General features: G+C 57.7%; 1 protein-coding gene across 1 annotated transcript in view; it reads right to left on the bottom strand.

The window, feature by feature from the left end:
* Positions 1–20,571, bottom strand: part of ARHGEF17 (Rho guanine nucleotide exchange factor 17) — a 39,063-nt gene that overhangs the window by 14,734 nt on the left and 3,758 nt on the right. The window lies entirely within an intron of this gene.

Raw genomic sequence — 20,571 nt, 5'->3', positions numbered from 1 at the left:
TGCCCTCGCAAAACATGTTGATGCCGGGGGTCCTCCGGGATGCTGCCTGAGAACTCCTCTCTTCGTTACAGCCTGAAGCTTATTAACACTCTCACTGCTGGATTAATTTGTTATAATTACGAGCTGAAGGGCACCCACCGGAGGATGGGCTTTAGGGGTACAGAGCGCCTGATCCCCTCCGCCCTGCCTCAGTTTCCCCAACCCTCACAGAGCCTGTAGTTTCCCACCTCAATATGATGCTCCCGGCATTCTTCCAAGTTGTCCCAGCTTGGGACCGAAGCCAAGGGCCGGATCCGTGAGCTGAACAGGCTCAGCACCGCATGCTGTGCTGGCGGCGGTGGGGAGATGCAGGATGAGGCCCAGCCTTTGGCAAGGGGATTTTTTTCCACCGTTACAGCAGCGGCATTATCCCGGCGGGGGGGGAAATTCCCGCTGGGATGAGCAGGAGCTGGGGGTAATGCACCATCCTGGCAGGGTGAAGCAGTATCCAGGCGTGGGCAGGATGCGCCCCGCTGCATCCCTTACCCCAGCAAAGCCTCTCCCCCGCAGGGCTGATGTTGCTTCGGTCTCCATCTGCTTTCCTTGGGGACCCCCCTGCCGCACCCCGTCCGCATCCTGCCTCCCCTGAGGTGCTCAGCACCCTCGGGATCAGCCCCCGCCACGATGGCAATTGGGGCATTTCCCCACCAGCCAATGCCTCCGCGGTGCAAATCAGCATTATGGGGTGGGGTGCTGGCAGCAATGGCTCCAGCGCCCCCCCCCCCCGCCATCACCCTCTCCGGGTGGGAGCATCATCCCCTCCCCGCGAGCCGGAGAACCCTGGGGGCGGCGGGCTGAGGCTGAGGATGAGGATGGAGGCGCCGTTGCCACGGCAATCGCGGTCCAGACCCTGCAGGTGCTGGGTTCTGCTGGGCGCACACGTGTCCAAACATGACGCATCCATGCACCCCCTCCATATATCCCCCCACACCTCACCAGACACCCCCCCCTCTCTATTCCCAGGACCCCCCCCCCCCATCCCTGCATCCCTTTTCGCATCACCTCAGTACCACCGCGACTGCCGCAACCCTTCTCCGGCAGCTCCTCGGCCGCCCCGCCGAGCCCAGAGGCGGCGAAGGCCGCGTCGATGCCGTCCCCGATGTCTCGCATGTCCTCCAGCGCGATGGTGAACTGCGCCAGAGTCCTCACCATCTGCAGCATGCGGGTCCCGGGGGTCGGTCCGTCCCACGCGGCCCAAGGAATAAAAAAAATTTTTTATATATATATATATATATATGTACCCCCTGGTCCCCCCTTTAAAATAGCCGGAACGCTGCGCTGGGATGCAGCGAGGAGGGAAATAAAATAGAGGAGCTATTTATATCGAAAGGGTTTTGTGTGTGTGTAGATAGATATATATATATATAAAAAAAAAAAAAAGCCCTCCCGCAGAGCAGCTGCAGGGTGCGTGCGGCGGGCGTGCGCCTGCGTCCGTGGCGGCACGCGGGTCCCCGGCCCCGGGTGCTACCGAGGCACGGGCAGGCGAGAGCAATCGGAGACGGAGGCAGAGCCGTGCCCACACACGCGCACGGATGCGGGCAGGGCCGGATCCTGCTGGGGGGATGCTGCTGGAGAGGCTTTGCCCGAGGAGGATGCTGTATGGCGGGGGGGGTGCGATGCTTTTTGGGGCGTGTGATTTTTTTTTGGGGGGGGGGTGGGTGCACAGATGATGCTGAGTTGGGGTGCTCAGCATCCTTGGGGGCTCCGTCCCCATCAGTTGGGGGGGTCCCTGAGTACTGTGTCCCCCTCCCCAACTTTGCAGATGGGGAAACTGAGGCATGAAGCAAGCCTTCCCCCCCCCCGGCCACCATCATCACCTCAGCACCCACATCCCTGCTTGCCGGGTGATGCACCCTGCCCGGATCCGTTTCTAACACTCCCCTCCTGCTTCGTTAATTAAATCTAATTAGCCGCTCACCCCGTTTCCACAGCAACGGCGTGCAGCAGGGCTGCGTCCTCCCATTGCAGCCAGTAAATTTCCTCTTGGCAATGAGGATGATGAGCACCCTCCCCAGGGGGCATGGCAGAGAACGGGGGCCACGGCAGAGAATGGGGTGCGTGGCAGAGAACGGCCAACTCAGTGCATATGAGACGGGAGGTGCAGCAGCCTTAAATACACCCCCCTCACCGGGATCAGGGGGGAGGGACCCACAGCACCCGGCGTGGGCACAATGGGTGCCTGCACAGCACCCGGTACAGTTCATTGCATTAGGGGTAATGAGGCTGTTTGCAAAGCAGCAGCTCCTGCAACTCCTTCTGCAGCACCACGGGCGTCCCAGACCCATTTCTGTTGCAATCCCAGACCCACTTGGGTTGCAATCCCAGACCCGCTTGGGTTGCAATCCCAGACCCACTTGGGTTGCAATCCCAAATCCATTTGGGTTGCAATCCCAGACCCACTTGGGTTGCAATCCCAGAGCCATTTGGGTTGCAATCCCAGAGCCATTTGGGTTGCAATCCCAGACCCGCTTGGGTTGCAATCCCAGATCCACTTGGGTTGCAATCCCAGACCCGCTTGGGTTGCAATCCCAGATCCACTTGGGTTGCAATCCCCGATCCATTTGGGTTGCAATCCCAGACCCACTTGGGTTGCAATCCCCGATCCATTTGGGTTGCAGTCCCAGACCCGCTTGGGTTGCAATCCCAGATCCATTTGGGTTGCAATCCCAGATCCATTTGGGTTGCAATCCCAGACCCACTTGGGTTGCAATCCCAGATCCATTTGGGTTGCAATCCCAGACCCACTTGGGTTGCAATCCCAGATCCATTTGGGTTGCAATCTTGGTCCCATCTGGGTTGCAGTCCTGAACTCTTCAGGCATCCAATCCCAGACCCATTTCTGTTGTAATCCCAAACCCACTTAGGTTGCAAACCCGGTCCTACATGGGCTGCAACCTTGGGCCCACCTGCGTTGCAATCCCAGACCCATCGGGGTGGCGATCCCTGGCCCATCAGGGTTGCAATTCTGGGTCCATCTGGGCTGCAATCCTGGGCCATTCTGGGTTCTAATCCCAGACCCATTTGGGCTGCAATCCCAAACCCCTCTCAGCTGCAATCCTGGGCCCATCTGCACTGCAATCCTGGGCTCTTCTGGGATCTAATGCCAGACCCTTTTCTGTTGTTATCCATGTTTTATTTGGGTTGCAATCCCAGACCCATTTCTGTTGCAGTCCCAGACCACCTGGTTTCCAACCCCAGACCCATTTGGGCTGTAACCCCCAATTTGAGCTGCAACCCCAAGCTCATCTGTGTTGCAACCCCCCAGACCCATTTCTGTTGCAGTCCTGGGCCTATCAAGGTTGCAACTCCGGACCCATTTGGGATGCAACTTTGGACCCATTTGGGTTGCAACTTCGGACCCATTTGGGTTGCAACCCAGGGCCCATCCGCGTTGCAATCCCAGACCCATCTGGGTTGCAATTCTGGGTCCACCTGCATCGCAATCCCAGGCTCACCTGCGCTGCAATCCCAAACCCATCTGGTTGCAACCTTGGCCCCCGCTGGGTTGCAGTTCTGGACCCATTTGGGCTGCAACCCCAGAGCCATCTGGGTTGCAATCCCAGACCCATTTGGTTTGCAATCCCGGGCTCATCTGGGTTTGCAATCCCTGATCCACCTGGCTTGCAATCCCAAACCTGTTCCTCTTGCAATCCCAAACCCATTCATTCCTCTTGCAATCCCAAACCCGTTCATTCCTCTTGCAATCCTAAACCCATTCCTCTTGCAATCCCAAACCCGTTCCTCTTGCAATCCTAAACCCGTTCATTCCTCTTGCAATCCCAAACCCATTCCTCGTGCAATCCCAAACCCGTTCCTTGTGCAATCCCAAACCCATTCATTCCTCCTGCAATCCCAAACCCGTTCCTCGTGCAATCCCTGCCTCATTTAAACGGCAGCCCCAGCCCCAGCTGGCCTGCGACGCCGTGACGCTGTGATGCTGCGACAGCGACCCGGCCGCTCCGCCTGCAGCAACACCCTCGAGCCCTCCCACGGGATCGCTTGTCTCCAGGGCGAGCGGGAGGATCCCTCCATCTGCAGGAGTTCCTTCCCACATCCCCGCTCCCCAAACACCTCCCTTGAGTCGATCCCTTCTTTTAACGCTGCAAGTAGATTCTCCAGTGTCTACTATTAAGGTTGAGCTTCGGGTTGATGGGTTTAAAAACCTCCCTCAAACCCACCCAGCCTCTTCGGATGTTATCAGGGAGGAAAGATGGATGGAGAAGGGTTAAATCCATCGCTGCCCAGACCAGGGAAGGAGCCAGGCTGGATCCCACTGTGCATCGAGGGGCCCAACGGAGGTTATCGCGCTGTCACCCAGGAAAGAAAAAGCCGGAGCGATGCCGGCCATCCCCGCGGGCCGCCGAGCCCGGACCCCCCTGCGCGCGGCCCGCAGCCCACAGGAAATTCCTGGGAGTGTTTGGCCACTCCAACAGCGCTGCCTATTTTTAGGGCCGTCTAAAATATGAGCCGGTTATTTTTAGCAGCGCGGCTCTTTGTAAACACCTTTAGATTTCCTTTCGGACAATCCTTTTTTTTTTTTTTTTTTTTTTTTTTTTTGCAACCTGGGTGTTTCCTCCCCAAAAAACCCCAAACCCTCCCGGGAAAAGCATCCTGATCTCTTGGAATGGAACCAAGGGGTTTATCCCCTACCCCAAAGGCTTGTGCCAGCGTCACGAGGATGCTCCTGAAAACCCAAAGATGGAGCAGATCCGGCACTGGGGATTTGGGGGGCAATTCAGCAGCACCCCAAATCCAGGATGGGGGGCTCAGAGTGGGGGCTTTCCCCCAGTTTTTCCCTCCAGCATTGGAAATACAACCCCTCTTAGCCTTCCACCAAAGGGCAGGACCTCTCCTAGGCAGCTCTATTTTATTTTTTAATAAAAAATCCGGGTGCAAATCCATCATTTTGCTTTTCCCCACCCAAGTGTAGCAATGCAGGAGGAGCTTGAGCATCCCCAGGGATTTTAAAACACCTTAAAATATTAAAAAAAGGACTGGCAAATCACGTCCCACCTCCACCCTCTGCAAATAGAGAGGTATCAATGGAGGAAAGTCCTAAAAACTTAATTTTTTAAAGGAAAATGGGGTTCTAGGAGAAAGGGAGTGCAGGGGTGTACATCCATGAGGAATCCCGGCCATCAGGGCAACCTCTGGCCCTTGAGCCCAGGCTGAGACCGTGCACACATCGGTGCATGCAATGATGCCGCTTGCAGCCACTCCGAGGACTCCTCCCTCTCCCCCTGAAATCCTGCTGCCGGTGGGAACTGAGTCGCTGAAGCCGGGGACGCGCGGGCGGGTGTCACGTGCGCTGTCACCACCCAGCTGGGATGTTAAAATCACATCCCATGGGAGAGAGGATCTCTGTATCCCCGCAGACTCCGTTTCACCCCAAAATTCCCTTCCCAGAGCCACAACACGCAGCGTTTCTCCAAGGTCAGCGGTGTAATGAGTTGTGCCAGGGCTCAGCCATACCCTGGGTAAGCTGTAGCGGGGATTTTGATCCTGAGAGCTCGTTTTGGGGCAAAAAAATACAGCTTTAGGAAAAATCTGGGGCATTTCGGACCATTTTGGGAGTGGGATTTGCCGCTCAGGGCCTTCCCAGCTCATCCTTCCCACAGCTGCCGAAGGAGGAACTAGCCCTGCTTCGAGCAAAGTTATTCCCACCCCTCCAAAATGTGCCAAAATTTTAAGAATAAATACAAGTTGGTTTCCCCCCCCCTTACAGCTTTTCCCTGCTGCCGGCTTCCGATGCTCCGCAATGCTGGGGGCAGGGGGGAGGATTCTCTGGGGTCTTATAGTAGGGTTGTGCTAGGAGCAGCCTGACTCTTGAGGCCCCCCCACATTCCCAGTTTGGAAGAAACTGGGGGGAACTGGGATTTCTGCATCTTTTCTTTCCCTGGATGCTTCTTCCCAGGGGAGATCCCACTAGAGGGAGCTGGGACATAGTGGGAGCCACTGCCCCATGGGGACAGTCCCCTGCCCCAGGGAGCCTGCAGTGCACGGCGAACGCCTGAGCTTAACAATTTTAACGCACCCTTGGCTTTATTTCTACCAAAACCCTGGAAAAAAAAGGCTCCGAAACAAAACCAGACCCACTTCCATCCATCCCAATGCGATGAGCAAACACCTCCGCAGCAAACGGCATCATCCCGACACATAAAACTTGCTCGCGCAGCCGGAAAAGCCCCTGGCTGGCACTGTCATCCAAAATAGGATGATGCTATTACATCCGATCCCCTATTTCCTCAATCGCTCAGTTTCTGGCATGAAAATCGCTTGGAAAAAATCACATTCTCTCCTCTTGGGATGTTTCTGAGCAGGAGGTTTGATTGGGTTTTGTAGGGTTTTCAAGACAAACCCACCCAACCTTCGCCTCGGGATGCTCAGCCATACATCCCACACAGCTCTGTGCCACATGGGTGGAGGGACGGCAGCCACCAGACAGGGGAAGACCTCGCTTTGCTGGGTACCAGCCACTGCCAGCCCTGGGCACCAGCCCCTGGCATCCTTGGGTACCAACCACCTCCATCCCTGGGCATCAGTAACTCCCATCCCTGGTACTGGTCCTCCCCATCCCTGGGTACCAGCCACCCCATCCCTGGGCATGTCACTCTATCCCTGGGTACCAGGCACCCCATCCACGGTATCAGCCACCACCACCCCTGGGTACCATAGAACAGAATCACAGAATCATCGAATCGTTTAGGTTGGAAAAGACCTTTAAGATCATCCAGTCCAACCAGTAAATTAACATTACCAAGGCCACCACTAAACCAATTAAGGGGAGAGCAATAATTAAGTTCATGTTTCCTGCCTTGGGGGCTGGATTATTTTTAATGAAAGTAAAACTGGAATAGAACCACTAAGGTTGGAGAGGATCTCCTAGACCATCAGGCCAACCATCAACCCAACATCACCATGCCCACTAAACCATCTCCCAAAGTGCCACATCTACCCGTTTTTTGAACACCACCAGGGATGGGGACTCCACCACCTCTCTGGGCAGCCTGGTCCAATGCTTGACCACTCTTTCCGTGAAGAAATTTTTCCTAATATCCAATCTAAAGCTCCCCTGGTGCAGCTTGAGCCCATTTCCTCTCGTCCTATCGCTAACTACTTGGGAGAAGAGACCAACACCCCCCTCCCTGCCCCCTCCTTTCAGGCAGTTGTAGAGAGCAATAAGGTCTCCCCTCAGCCTCCTCTTCTCCAGGCTGAACACCCCCAGCTCCCTCAGCCGCTCCCCATCAGTCCTGTGCTCCAGAACCTTCCCCAGCTCCGTTGCCCTTTCTGGCCACACTCCAGCATCCCAATGTCCTTCTTGTAGTCAGGGGCCCAAAACTGAACACAGTATTTGAGGTGCAGCAATCACCTCTATCCCCAGTACCAGTCACTTCCATCCCTGGGCACCAGTCTCCTCCACCCCTGAGCACGGGTCACCACATCCCTGGGTACCAGTCACTGCTATCCTCGGGTACAAGCCACCTCCATCCCTGGGTACCAGTCTCCCCATCGCTGGTACCAACCACCTCCATCCCTGGGTACCAGTCACCTCCTTTCCGGGGCACGCCACCCCATCCCTGGGTACCAGTCACCTCCTTTCCGGGGCATGCCACCCCATCCCTGGGTACCAGTCACCTCCTTTCCAGGGCGTGCCACCCCATCCCAGGGCAGCAATCACCTCCATCCTTGGTATCAACCACCACCATCCCTGGGTACCAGTCACCTCCATCCCTGGGCACCAGTCACCTCCATTCCTGCGCACCAGTCACCTCCGCTTCTGCATACCAGCCACATCCATTCCTGGCACCAGTCACTGCCATCTCCACCCCTGCTACCAGCCACCTCCATCCCTGGGTACCAGTCAACCCATCCCGGAGTGCCAGTCGTCTCCACTGCTGATACCAGCCACCACCATCCCTGGGTACCGGTCACCTCCATCCCTGGCATCAGCCGCCACCATCCCTGGGCACCAGTCACCCATCCCTGGGCACCAGTCACCCATCCTCGGGTACCAACCATCACCATCCCTGAGTACCCATCACCTCCTTCCCAGGGCATGTCACCCCATCCCTGGGTACCAGTCACCTCCATCCCTGGTACCAGTCTCCTCATACCTGAATACCAGTCACCCGATCCCTGGCTACCAACCCCCTCCATCCCTGGGACCACCAGGCCCCGTGTCCTGGGGAAACGACCCTCCACATCCCACGGGAACATGAGGACCTGTGCCGCAGAAGAGGGGCCGTGCCCGAGCCAGGCCAACGCCATACAGCATCACGTCCGGGGCTGCATCCCCTCCCCGCCCAGCTGCTCGCTCTTCTCCCACGGGTAAGAAAAGTCCGAGCCACTTTCCGAAGCGTAACTTCTTGAAAGGAAATAAGAGCATAAATCAGCAGCTCTGATTCAGCTCCGCTTCGGTTACTAATAATACTCCCGTGTTTATTCGCAGCCCTGGGGCTGGGGATGTTTGCTTTTCCCTTGGTCGTGGTTTTTCCCAGGCTCCCAGCTCGCAGAGGAGCCTTGATTTGTTCAGGGATGCTCCCATGGAGAAACCCAGCGGCACAACCGCCTCCAGGACGGGGAGGAAGAGGAGGAGGAGGAGGAGGAGGAGGAGGAGAAAGAGGAGAAAGAGGAGGAGGGCGGCTTCAGCCCCAAACGGATGCGCCGAGAATTCAGTTGTTTTCCCTTCTTTGACTTCTCGGCTGCGGTGATTCATCCCAGGAGGACACGGCCTGGCTGTAATTCTGCTTTTTAAGTGTGAGAAAAAAACAGGAATAAAAAATAAAGGAGTCGGAGTGATTTTTTCAGGGCAGGGTGGAAGGATGCTGGGCATCCCCGTGCCGTCCCGGTGAGTGGCCGGTGGGACGGGGAGAGGGGAGACAGCTGGAGGCTCATTTCCCGAAGCAACAAAAATTCACCCTCTAAACGTGTCACGGGGATTCTCCCCTGGGATTTTCACTTGGAATCAGGGTTTGTGTCACCGGTGCCAGGGTGTGAAGCGTTGCCCCCCACCAAATACAATGCTCAGGGTCATGCTGGCGCATCTCAGGGCATCCTCCCTCCACCGCCGGCAGCACCCCATGGGTGCCCCCCTCCCCGTGCCCCCCTCCGGCCCAATCCGCGATGCTCACCCCAATTTACCGCCCTCCCCCCGGCTACCATCCATCCCCCGGCGCATTTGCAGAGCCCTTGCAAAACTCATGTCGCCGCAGCCCAGGGCGCGGCGGGGGGCTTGCCGGCCCCCCATTTGCAGCCAGCCTTTGCCGAGCCCTTGCCGAGCCCTAGAGCAGCTTTCACCAAATATGGAAGGTTTTTTTTGCCTCCGGTTTTCGGCACGCAGGCCGCGGCCCAAGAGCACAGCTTTCCAGATGCTGAGGTCAGCCACGCTCTTCTCCCCTCCTCCTCCTCCTCCTCCTCCTCCTCCTCCTCCTCTGCCACCTCCCGGCGCGCTTGGCCCCGCACCCACCGGGCGAGGGGTTTACGCTGCCCCCCGACTCGCCAGCATCCCTGGATCCCCCACCGGCATCCTCCGCCGCTGGCACAAGCTGCACCCCGCGTCCCGCAGCACCCCAAAACAACAGTTATTGGGACTTTGGAGGCAGAGGGAGGAGAAGGGTGCCCGATGCTTGCACCCCTTGGCACTGCTGCTGGGTGCCAGCCTGGCACATGTGGTCAAGAGGTGTCCTGGGTGCCTGATGGCATGGGGCGCGGGTCCTGGCAAGGGGGGTGCAAGCAAACTGGGGGTGCCAGCCTGGCACCCAGGGGGTGATGGGCACCAGGAGGTGATTGCGACCCAGGAGCTGATGGAGGCCAGGGGCCAATGGGCATCTAAGAGCCAAAGGGCACCCGAGAGCCAAAGGGCACCCAGGAGCCGATAGGCACCAGGAGCCAATGGGTGTCAGGAGCTGATGGGCACCCAACAGCCGATGGGCACCAAGAGCCGATGGGTGCCAGATGATGGGCACCCAGCAGCCATTGGGGATCAGGAGCTGATGGGCACCTGCGAGCCAAAGGGCATCCAGGAGCTGAGGGGCACCCAGGAGCCAATGGGCACCCAGGAGCCAATGGGCACCAGGAGCCAATGGGCACCCGAGAGCCAAAAGGCATCCAGGAGCCACTGGGCACCCAAGAGCTGACGGGCACCAGGAGCATATGGGCACCAGAAGCTGATGGGCATTCAGACCTCCATGTGGACCGAGAATTCTGGGGGCACCAGAAGCCCAGAGCCAAAGGGCACCTGAGGGTCGATGGACGCTCAGAAGCTGATGGATGCTCAGGAGCTACGCTGGAGTCCATGGGCACCCAGGAGCTGACGGGCACCAGGACCTGGCAACACCAAGGATCTTATGGGCACCCAAGAGCTGTTGGGCACCCAGGAGCCAACAGACACCCAGGAGTCTGTGGGCACCCAGAAGCCAATAGGCATCGCATGGGCACTGAGGAGCTGATGGATGCCCAGGATCCAGTAGGTACCAGGAGTCCATGGGCACCCATGAATCAACAAGCACAAAGGAGCTGATGGACACTCAGGAGCCAGTGGACACCCAGGAGCCAACAGACACCCAGGAGCTTATGGGCATCCAGAGTCCATGGGCACCCAAGAACTGATGGATGGCCAGCATCCAACAGGTACCAGGAGTCCATGGACACCCACAAATCCACACACAAATGGGAGCTGACAGACACCCAGGAGCTGATGGGGACCCAGGAGTCCAGGGGCACCCAGAAGCCAACGGGCACCCAGAATGCATGGGGATGCAGGAGTTGATGGATTCCCAGGATCCAACAGGTACCAGGAGCCCACAGGCACCCACGAATCCACAAGCAACCACAAGATGACAGGCACCCACGAGCTGATGGGCACCCAGGATCCAACAGGTACCAGGTGTCCATGAGCACCCACAAATCCACAAGCATCCAGGAGCTGACGGACACCCAGGAGCTGATGGACACCCAGGAGCTGATGGGCACCCAGGAGCCAACAAGTACCAAGAGTCCATGGGCACCCACAAATCCACAAGCATCCAAGAGCTGACGGACACCCAGGAGCTGATCGACACCCAGGAGCTGATGGGCACCCAGGAGTCCATGAGCACCCAGGACCTGATGGGCACCCAGGAGCCAACAAGTCCCAAGAGTCCATGGGCACCCACAAATCCACAAGCATCCAGGAGCTGACGGACACCCAGGAGCTGACGGTCATACAGGAGCCGGGAGCCCCAAACAGCCCATGCTGTGCCCCTGCCCCAGCCTTTCTCATGCCCCCCCCCACCTGGATCCATGCCTTTGGCAGCAGCCTGGGTGCAACCAGCAGGACAAGACCCCCTTTGTGCACACGCCAGCCACCATCCCCAGTGTCACCCATGCCCCACGGACAGCCAACCCTGCAGTACCCACCCCACGCTCGGCGGATCCCCTCGCCCAGCACGGCTGCAGGGAGCTGGGGAGGGGGGGGACCACAGACCTCACCAGGAACGCCCACATCTCACGTCACATCACTGCGAGGCGAGAGGTGACGCCTTCCCTGTCGTGTCATTGTCACGGCAGCACCCCGGGGGTGGGGGGTGGTTGCAAATAAAGGGCATTTTGGCATCTACTGACCTGCACCGGGTTCGGATGACCAAGGGACGAGTCCCCTCTCCGCTTACTGAGGCTCTGAGCCATCTATATCCCATCTCATCGGGGTTTTGGGCAACCAAAGGAAAAAAAAAAGACCAAAACTGATCCCCTACAGCTAGCGACGGCGTTTCTGCTGAGGGGTCAGGATGAAACCCTTCCGAAAAAAAAAAAGCAAGAAGAAAGATGCCAAATCAGGGCAGGCCGACGAGTCTGCTGCTACTCCAGCTAAAAAAAGCAGGAAACCATATCCCGGGCTTGGAGATGCCAATCTTCCCATGCAAACAACTCCCTTCTTGTTTTTTTTGGAGAGTACCGGCAGGCTCAGGAACGGGCGGTCACAAATAGCAACTCCACGGCACCGCCAAGGAAACCTTCTCCAGCCCCAGGAACCACGTGGGGATGCTGATGTCCCCACATCAGGATGGTGGTTCCTCCGGAGGAGACCTGGTGGTGGCCATCCCTGCATCAGGATGGTGGCTGCTTCAGAGGGGACCTAGTGGTGGCCATCCCCCTGTCGGAATGGTGGCTCCTCCGGAGGGGACCTGGCGGTAGCCATCCCCCCATCGTGATGGTCACTCCTCTGGAGGAGAGCTGGTGGTGGCCATCCCCACATTGGGACAGTGGCTTCTCCGGAGGGGACCTGGTGGTAGCTGTTCCCACGTTCGGATGGTGTCCCCTCTGGAGGGGACCTGGTGGTGGACACCACCACAGATGTCCTTTCCCCAGCACATCCATGCAGAGATGTCCTAGTCGGGTTTGTTGGTGTCTTGGATGTCACCGGTGGGGTGGAAGGTGGTGGTGGCCATTCCCTGGTTCCCAAAAAGGGACATGCCCAGGGGCTCTGGGACATCACAGGACATGGGGGTCACAGAAGCCCAACGTGTTCCTGCCGTCAACCCTTCTACCCCTCAAATTAAAGGGATTCATATATATATTTATATAAAATCTATATAAGGCACAGGGGGACATGCAGCCTGGGGACAAGTCCCATCTGCAACAGGAACGGTGGTCACGGAGCAACTGGTACCAGCACGGGCAGGGACTGAGCAGACTGGGTCCAGCTCCCCGTCCCCCGGAAGCCCAGCAGCTCTGACAGGAGTTTGCATGAAGAACGAGTTACTGGAATATTTTTACCCAGATGCTGATTTTCGTTCTCCCTCCCATTGGCCGGGCCGCAGTTCCCAAAGACCCAAAAGCAAACACGCTATTTTTAGAGAAGAGTTCATTTACTGGAGCCATTCCCTTTGAAATTCCTCACCCATCCTCTCCATGGAAACTGAGGGAGCCCGGAGAAACAGCCCCACCGGGACCAACCATCAGAGCTTTAAAAAGACCCATGTTGAGGGAGAGGGGGTGGAAGTGGCTGATTTTTTCTTCTCCAGACACATCCTGGCCTGGAAACACCATGGTGGAAATCACAATGTATTTGGTTTAGTGGGTTCTGTCTGTGCAAGCTGGTCTTGATGCCCTCAGGAGATGTCCTGGAAGATGGACCATGCCTGCTCTGAAAATTATGCCTGTATGGCTAGTGGGGCCTGTTGTTTTGGATGGGTGGTGGGGATGGGTGGTGGAGATAGGTGGAGGGGGATGGCTGGATGGCTGGATGGGTGGATGGAAATGGGAGGAGATGGGTGGAGATGGATGGCTGGAGATGGATGGCTGGAGATGGGTGGAGATGGGTGGATGGAGATGGCTGGAGATGGGTGGGTGAATGGATGGATGGGTGGATGGAGATGGGTAGATAGAGATATATATATGGATGGTGATGGGTGGATGGTGATGGATAAATGGATGGTGATGGGTGGATGGAGATGGATGAATGGATGGATGGATGGATGGATGGGAGGAAGGGAGTGGGAGCCCTGGGAGAAGGGGAAGAAACTCTGTAGGGACCAAACCCCCGTGCTGCCCTGCTGCATCTTCCCTTCGTGTGACGGCACCACCTTCTCCATCCTGAATGTAGAACAAGTCCCTGCTGCAGCTCCAAAGCTGCAGGAACCGCCCCATCAGGACCTGCCTGCACCAGATGGGTGACGGAGCTCAGCAACGAAATCACCGCAAGCAGAGACCTCAGCACATCCCCTCTCTGGTCCCTCCCATCACAGAGGGATCGGCACCTGCGGGAAACCTCCCACTTCGGAAATAACCCTGGGGAAGGATCTAAATCCCATAACCCTTGCAAGGATGGACTAATGCCGCAGAAACAAGACCCGGGAAGCTTTGAGCCTCCATCCCAGCCGAGTTTGGCAGAAGGGTACCAACGATGCACGTGCACATCTCGGAGATGCCGACCTGCTGCTTCCCCTGCAAGAGCAGATCGGAGATTGAGGCCACCTCCTCCAAGCAGAAGCTTCAGAGGCGTGCGGTTTTGCATGGAAAAGCCCAGGCACAAAGCCCCGTGCATGCATGCAGGCAGGGTGCAGGCAGGCTGCCCAGAAATGCGGAGCGCCCTGTGCAATGCACACACGGTGATGGTGCAGCCCTGCACCATCCCTCTGCATCGCTGTGGGTGTGCACCAGGAGCACCGATGGCTCTGTGCACCCCCGCACACGGGAGCACCCGGGATCTATCCCTGCACCCTTGCACATGCACCCCAGCACCTGGGATCTCCCCATGCAAGTGGCACTGCTGATCTCCCCGTGCACCCTTGCACGTGCAAACAGCACCAGGGATCTCCCTGTGCACCCCTGTGCGTGTGCAGACCAGCACCCTGAATCTCCCTACGCACCCTTGCACATGCATACTGCCACAACTGATCTCCCTGTGCATCCTTGCACCCTTATGCACCCTTGCAGCAGCACCAGGGACCTCCCAGCGCACCCCTACATGTGCACCCCTGTAACAAGGACCCCCTCATGCACACCTGCACGTACATCCCAGCACCCTTGTGCACCCTTGTGTGTGCAGACCAGCGCCACAATCTCCCCAAGCAACTCCGCACATGCACGCCAGCATCAGGGATCTCCCTCTGGACCCCTGCATGTGCACCCCTGCACCAGGGACATCCTCGTGCACCCCTGCACGTGCACCCCTGCACCAGGGACATCCTCGTGCACCTCTGCACGTGCACCCCTGCACCAGGGACATCCTCGTGCGCCTCTGCACGTGCACCCCTGCATCAGGGACCTCCTCGTGTGCCTCTGCACGTGCACCCCTGCATCAGGGACCTCCTCGTGCACCCCTGCACGTGCACCCCTGCATCAGGGACATCCTCGTGCACCTCTGCACGTGCACCCCTGCACCAGGGACATCCTCGTGCACCTCTGCACGTGCACCCCTGCACCAGGGACATCCTCGTGCACCTCTGCACGTGCACCCCTGCATCAGGGACATCCTCGTGCACCTCTGCACGTGCACCCCTGCATCAGGGACCTCCTCGTGCACCCCTGCACGTGCACTCCTGCATCAGGGTCCTCCCCATGCACCCCTGCTCAGGCACCCCTGCAAGCAGGGACCTCTCCGTACACCCTCGGCATGTGCACCCCTGCCTCAACGACCTCCCCATACACCCCTGCACATGCACCCCCACAGCAGGGATCTCCCCGTGTACCCCTGCATGTGCACCCCTGCACCAAGGACCTTCCCATGCATCCCAGCACTGCAGACCTCCCCGTGCATGGATGCACATGGACAGCAGCACCAGGGACCTCTCCATGCACCCCTGCATGGGCACCCCTGCACCAGGCACCTCCTTGGGCACCCCTGCATGTGCACCCCTGCAACCAGGGACCTCTCCATGCACCCCTGCATGTGCACCCCTAGACCAGGGACCTCCCTGAGCACCCCTGCATGTGCACCCCTGCACCAGGCACCTCCCCGTGCACCCCTGCATGTGCACCCCAGTACCAGGCACCTCTCCGTGCACCCCTGCATGTGCACCCCTGCAACCAGGGAACTCCCTGAGCACCCCTGCATTGGCACTCCAGCACCAGGCACCTCTCCGTGCACCCCTGCATGGGCACCCCTGGACCAGGGACCTCTCCATGCACCCCTACATGGGCACCCAGCACCAGGCACCTTCTTGGGCACCCTTGCATGTGCACCCCTGGACCAGGGACCTCTCCATGCACCCCTACATGGGCACCCAGCACCAGGCACCTCCTTGGGCACCCTTGCATGTGCACCCCTGGACCAGGCACCTCTCCGTGCACCCCTGCATGTGCACCCCTGCAACCAGGGAACTCCCTGAGCACCCCTGCATTGGCACTCCAGCACCAGGCACCTCTCCGTGCACCCCTGCATGGGCACCCCTGGACCAGGGACCTCTCCATGCACCCCTACATGGGCACCCAGCACCAGGCACCTTCTTGGGCACCCTTGCATGTGCACCCCTGGACCAGGGACCTCTCCATGCACCCCTACATGGGCACCCAGCACCAGGCACCTCCTTGGGCACCCTTGCATGTGCACCCCTGGACCAGGGACCTCCCCGAGCACCCCTGCACGTGCAGCACCTGCGCAGGGTCTCTCCGCAGGCTGGAAGCAGAGCTCGTGCTGAGCGCATCCCAGCCTCCCACCCTCGCTGCAGCCCCGGCGTCCTGCCAAGAGCCTGACCTTTGGGCCAGGTGGCCACGGGCCAAGGCCAGCCCCCGGCACCAAGCTCAGCCCAGCACTAACCCTCTCGCTCCGGGGCCGGATCCTGCCCCACGGCCATCACAGGGCACCCCCCACCCACGGGGTGCCAGTCTGGGGTGTTGGGGCTCAAAGGATGGGTAGCCCAGCTGGTCCATCCCCCTCTCTTGGAGTTTGCTGCCTAATTAATTAGAGGCTTTTAATTGAAGTGGGGACAGGCACTGGGGACAAGAGACAAGGAGCAAGGTGGGGTGGCTCTGGGTGACCCCAGACATGTCCTCTGTGTCACCCAAGGGTGTTCAAAACGCTGGCAGCATGGAAGAGAAGGGGCAAAACCAGGCGGAGTTAAGGGGATTTTGCAACCAGATAAGGAAAGAGGAAAAAATGGGCAGAGTTAAGGGGATTTTGGTACTGGGGAAGGGAAGGGGCAAAGACGGGAAGATTTAAGGAGATTTTGGCAGCGGGGAAAGGAAGAGGCAAAAATGGGGCAAAAATGGGCCGAGTTAAGGGGATTTTGGCACTGGGGAAGGAAAGAGGCAAAAATGGGCAGAGTTAAGGGGATTTGGGCTGGTTCATCCCCCGGGCCATGTTGCTTGGCCCCGTGCTGATGGTCCCGCCGATAGGCAGCATCACCTGTGGGTCCCCCCGATGCCAGCTGACAACTTCTCACTCCATCCCACCTCTTACCTCCCTCTGAAGGGCAGCGGGGGCTGCCTGCGTGCCTCAGTTTCCCCCCACCCCAACATTTCGCTGAGCACGACGGAGCCAGGGGCGCAAAAGCCGGGCAAACCACTGGCGCAGGCACTGGGAGAGGAAAGCCAAGATTTACCTGTCCCCATCCTCCCCCCCACAACAGCTTTAATTATAGATTTCCAGTAATGCTGAAAAATGAGAAAACTCCCAGCTGTGGCCCAAAACCTGGTTTCTACGGAGATTTACGGAAAGGGAACGGAGGGATAAATAGGTCCAAAGATGCCAAACTTTGGCCAAGGAATATGTGGCCGGTGCACGGATCCGTCCGTCGAGCTCTCCCCAAAGTGAGGATGAGCTTCTGGAGGATGAGCTATGCTGGGGCGAGCTTGGAGGGAGGATGCCCAGGAGGGATGGGGAGGTTTTACACAAGCGTCACTGGGAATGTGACCCTGATATTTCCCTCTGGGGATCCCCCTCCATCCCCGATGACTTTTTCGGGGTGCGGATGCCCCACTTGGGGAGCAGCAGGTGGGGAAGGCAGCGGCCGGGGTGCTGGGGGCTGTGTTCCCACGACTCCTCCGCTCCCGCGAGGTGCTATATTTAAATCAGTATTTTCCTGTTTAAGCCGAACCGCTGCTAAATCAACAAACAGAGCATGGCAGCGAACATACCTAATTTTCCATCCCGTGCTGGATTCGGCCACAGGGAAAAGAAAGATGCGAGGGGTTGCCAGCCTGGCATCCCGCTCATACCTTCAATGAGCAGCAAATGGACCCCAAATCCACCTCAAATGCACCCTAAATGCACCCCAAATGCACCCCAAATGCACCCTTGCTCGGTGCCAGGCTGCTGCACCCGCATGTGCATGGGTGTTCACGTGTGTGCTGCCCATCCCAGCGGCTCATGGGATGCTGGAGGCAGAAAAACTTCTCTGTCTTGATTTTTTGGTTTGTTTTTTTTTTTTCCCCTTGCTTTCTTGAAAGCATCCTTTCTTCCCGCGGCCCCCGCGCCATGCGCCAGAGCGGGATGTCCTGCTAACGGCTCTTGGGGAATTAAAAGCCTCGCGCCCGGCATCAGACCCAGGGTGAAAGAGCTCTTCTGCACCCAGGACGGCTTGGCCGGCTCCAGCCCCATGGAGGATCGCTGGAAAGAGCCCAGGACAAACAGTCCTGCTGCCAAGGGACAACAGCACGTTACCTCTCCCAACGGGGACACACCAGGCGGCCGAACCCAGCACACAGCCGGCACAGCAGCGCTCACCTCCGCCAAAGTCACCCCCAAACCAGGGGGGCTGGGAAAATATCTTGGGGGAACGATGCTGCAGGGGTGCTGGACCCCAGAATATCTTGGAGGAACAATGCTGCAGGGATGCTGGACCCCAGGAGAATATCTTGGGGGAATGATGCTGCAGGGGTGCTGGACTTTTTTTTAGGAAAAATTTCTTCATGGAAAGGGTGGTCAAGCATTGGAACAGGCTGCCCAGAGAGGTGGGGGAGTCACCATCCCTGGAAGTGTTCAAAAAACGGGCAGATGTGGCACTTTGGGACATGGTTTAGTCTAGTCTACCCTTGATTGGTTTAGTGTGGCCTTGGTAATGTTAGGTTACTGGTTGGACTGGATGATCTTAAAGGTCTTTTCCAACATAAACGATTTGATGATTCTATGATTCTATGACTCCAGGGGAATATTTTGGGGGAGCATTGCTGCACACTTGCCAGACCCCATTATTAACCCTCTCCCAGCATCATCTGCTGGAGATGGACACCAGGACGGACGGACCACCACCGTGACGCTGGACAGATGCTCCAACGCCCCAAAATCCCCAATCAGCGATCACCGCTTCTCCTAGCAGACGACCGACCTCACGACGCCGGCCCTCTCCATTGAGTTAGAGAGGGGAAAAAAAAAAACCCAACTTATTTCTTCGCCGTCGGTCAGGGAGCATGTAAATCTCCGCTCCCAGCCAGCCGTCCCAGTGCCAAGTTATATCCGGTCCTCAATGCTCTCGCCTATAATTAAAGCAACTCCCTTGCAAGGCTCGTTCCCCCTCCGCCTCCCCCCAGCCCTGGCTGGTGCCATCTGAAATAAAACATCCCAGCTCCGCTATATAATAAATCAAAAAGAGAAATAAAAATCCTGGTTTCAGTTATGTTATGGCTGCAGCACAAAGAAATTCAAAGGCAGGAGAGAGATTTGAAGATACAGCTGCGGTGTTGCCCTTAAAAGGGAAAATTCGCACCCTCTTTGCTGAGGACGGCGGGTTCAAGCAAGGTGAGGAGCAGCATCCCCGGGGTCCGGCCCCGCGGGGTGGCCCGTGTCCTCAAGGTGATGCTCGGCCAAATTGGGCTCCCAGTTGCCAGAGCCCAGTGCTGGAATTGGTAAAAATCCACCCAAAATGATCCCAAAGTGACCAGGGTTGGGGGGTATATCAGGGAGCGGGGTCAGCAGAGCATCCCTGATACGGGGGCCATCATGGGGCGGGCACTGCAGGGAGCTTCCCGAATAAGAAATATCTCTTTATAAATTATTAATATAAACCATATATTACATAAACTTACAATATGAATAATTTAGTAAGAGATATTTCTTTATAAAGAAATGCTGCCGAGTGCATTGCCTCGCCTCGGGGACCTGTCGCCAGCCGCAGCCCCGGGAGGTTCCTCGTTACCCCGCTTAATTATTACGCTTGATGCTGCAAAAGCACTTTTCACCCTGAGATCGGAGAGGACAAGCGCCTCGCTCTAAACTGATACATGGGGCAAAAATGCTGCAAAATTCACCCAAAATTATTCCCAAGGATGTTTTGCACGGGAGCCAAGAGCTCCCTGCTCTCAGCACCAATGGCTGTTGTCCGGCAATGGGGACAACAGCCGGAGAAGGAGCTGGATGGGGGGCAGAGCCCCCCAGAAGAATATCCTGGCAGGATGATGCTGCAGGGATGCTGGACCCCAGGAGAATATCCTGGGGGGATGATGCTGCAGGGATGCTGGATCCCACAAGAATATCTTGGAGCAATGATGCGGCAGGGATGCTGGATCCCAGGAAAATATCCTGGGGGGATGATGCTGCAGGGATGCTGGATCCCACAAGAATATCTTGGAGCAATGATGCGGCAGGGATGCTGGTTCCCACAAGAGTATCTTGGAGTAACAATGCTGCAGGGATGCTGGATCCCACAAGAATGTCTTGGAGTAATGATGCTGCAGGGATGCTGGGCCCCAAGATAATATCTTCAGGAAATAACACTGTAGGGATGCTGGACCCCAGGAGAATATCGTGGGGGAAGATGCTGCAGGGATGCCCGACCCCAAGAGAATATCCTGGCGGAATGATGTCCCAGGGATCTGGATTTTGGGTGCGTGCAAAGAAAAACACCCCTGCTCCACGTGGCTCTGCCCCGGCCAGCAAGGGTTACACCACCAGGCTCAGCCCCGGGGACTTCACGCTTGGCTGCCAGCGGCTGTTGGAAGGGAACGGTCCAGCCTGTCCTCTTAAATCGGCATCGAAGGAGGGTGAGAGAGCCCTGCCAGCTCCATTCCCGCAAGCTCTCGGCTCATCCCCCGCGGGAATGGGTATTTCTGGGCTTCGCCTGGAGCTATTAAAAGCCCCGTGGGTGCCAGTGCTGCCATGCCGCAGGAGGAGGTAGT

Source organism: Pelecanus crispus, chromosome 1 (assembly GCF_030463565.1).
Source record: "Pelecanus crispus isolate bPelCri1 chromosome 1, bPelCri1.pri, whole genome shotgun sequence".
Classification (NCBI taxonomy): domain Eukaryota; kingdom Metazoa; phylum Chordata; class Aves; order Pelecaniformes; family Pelecanidae; genus Pelecanus; species Pelecanus crispus.
This window is presented reverse-complemented; position numbering and strand designations above follow the sequence as displayed.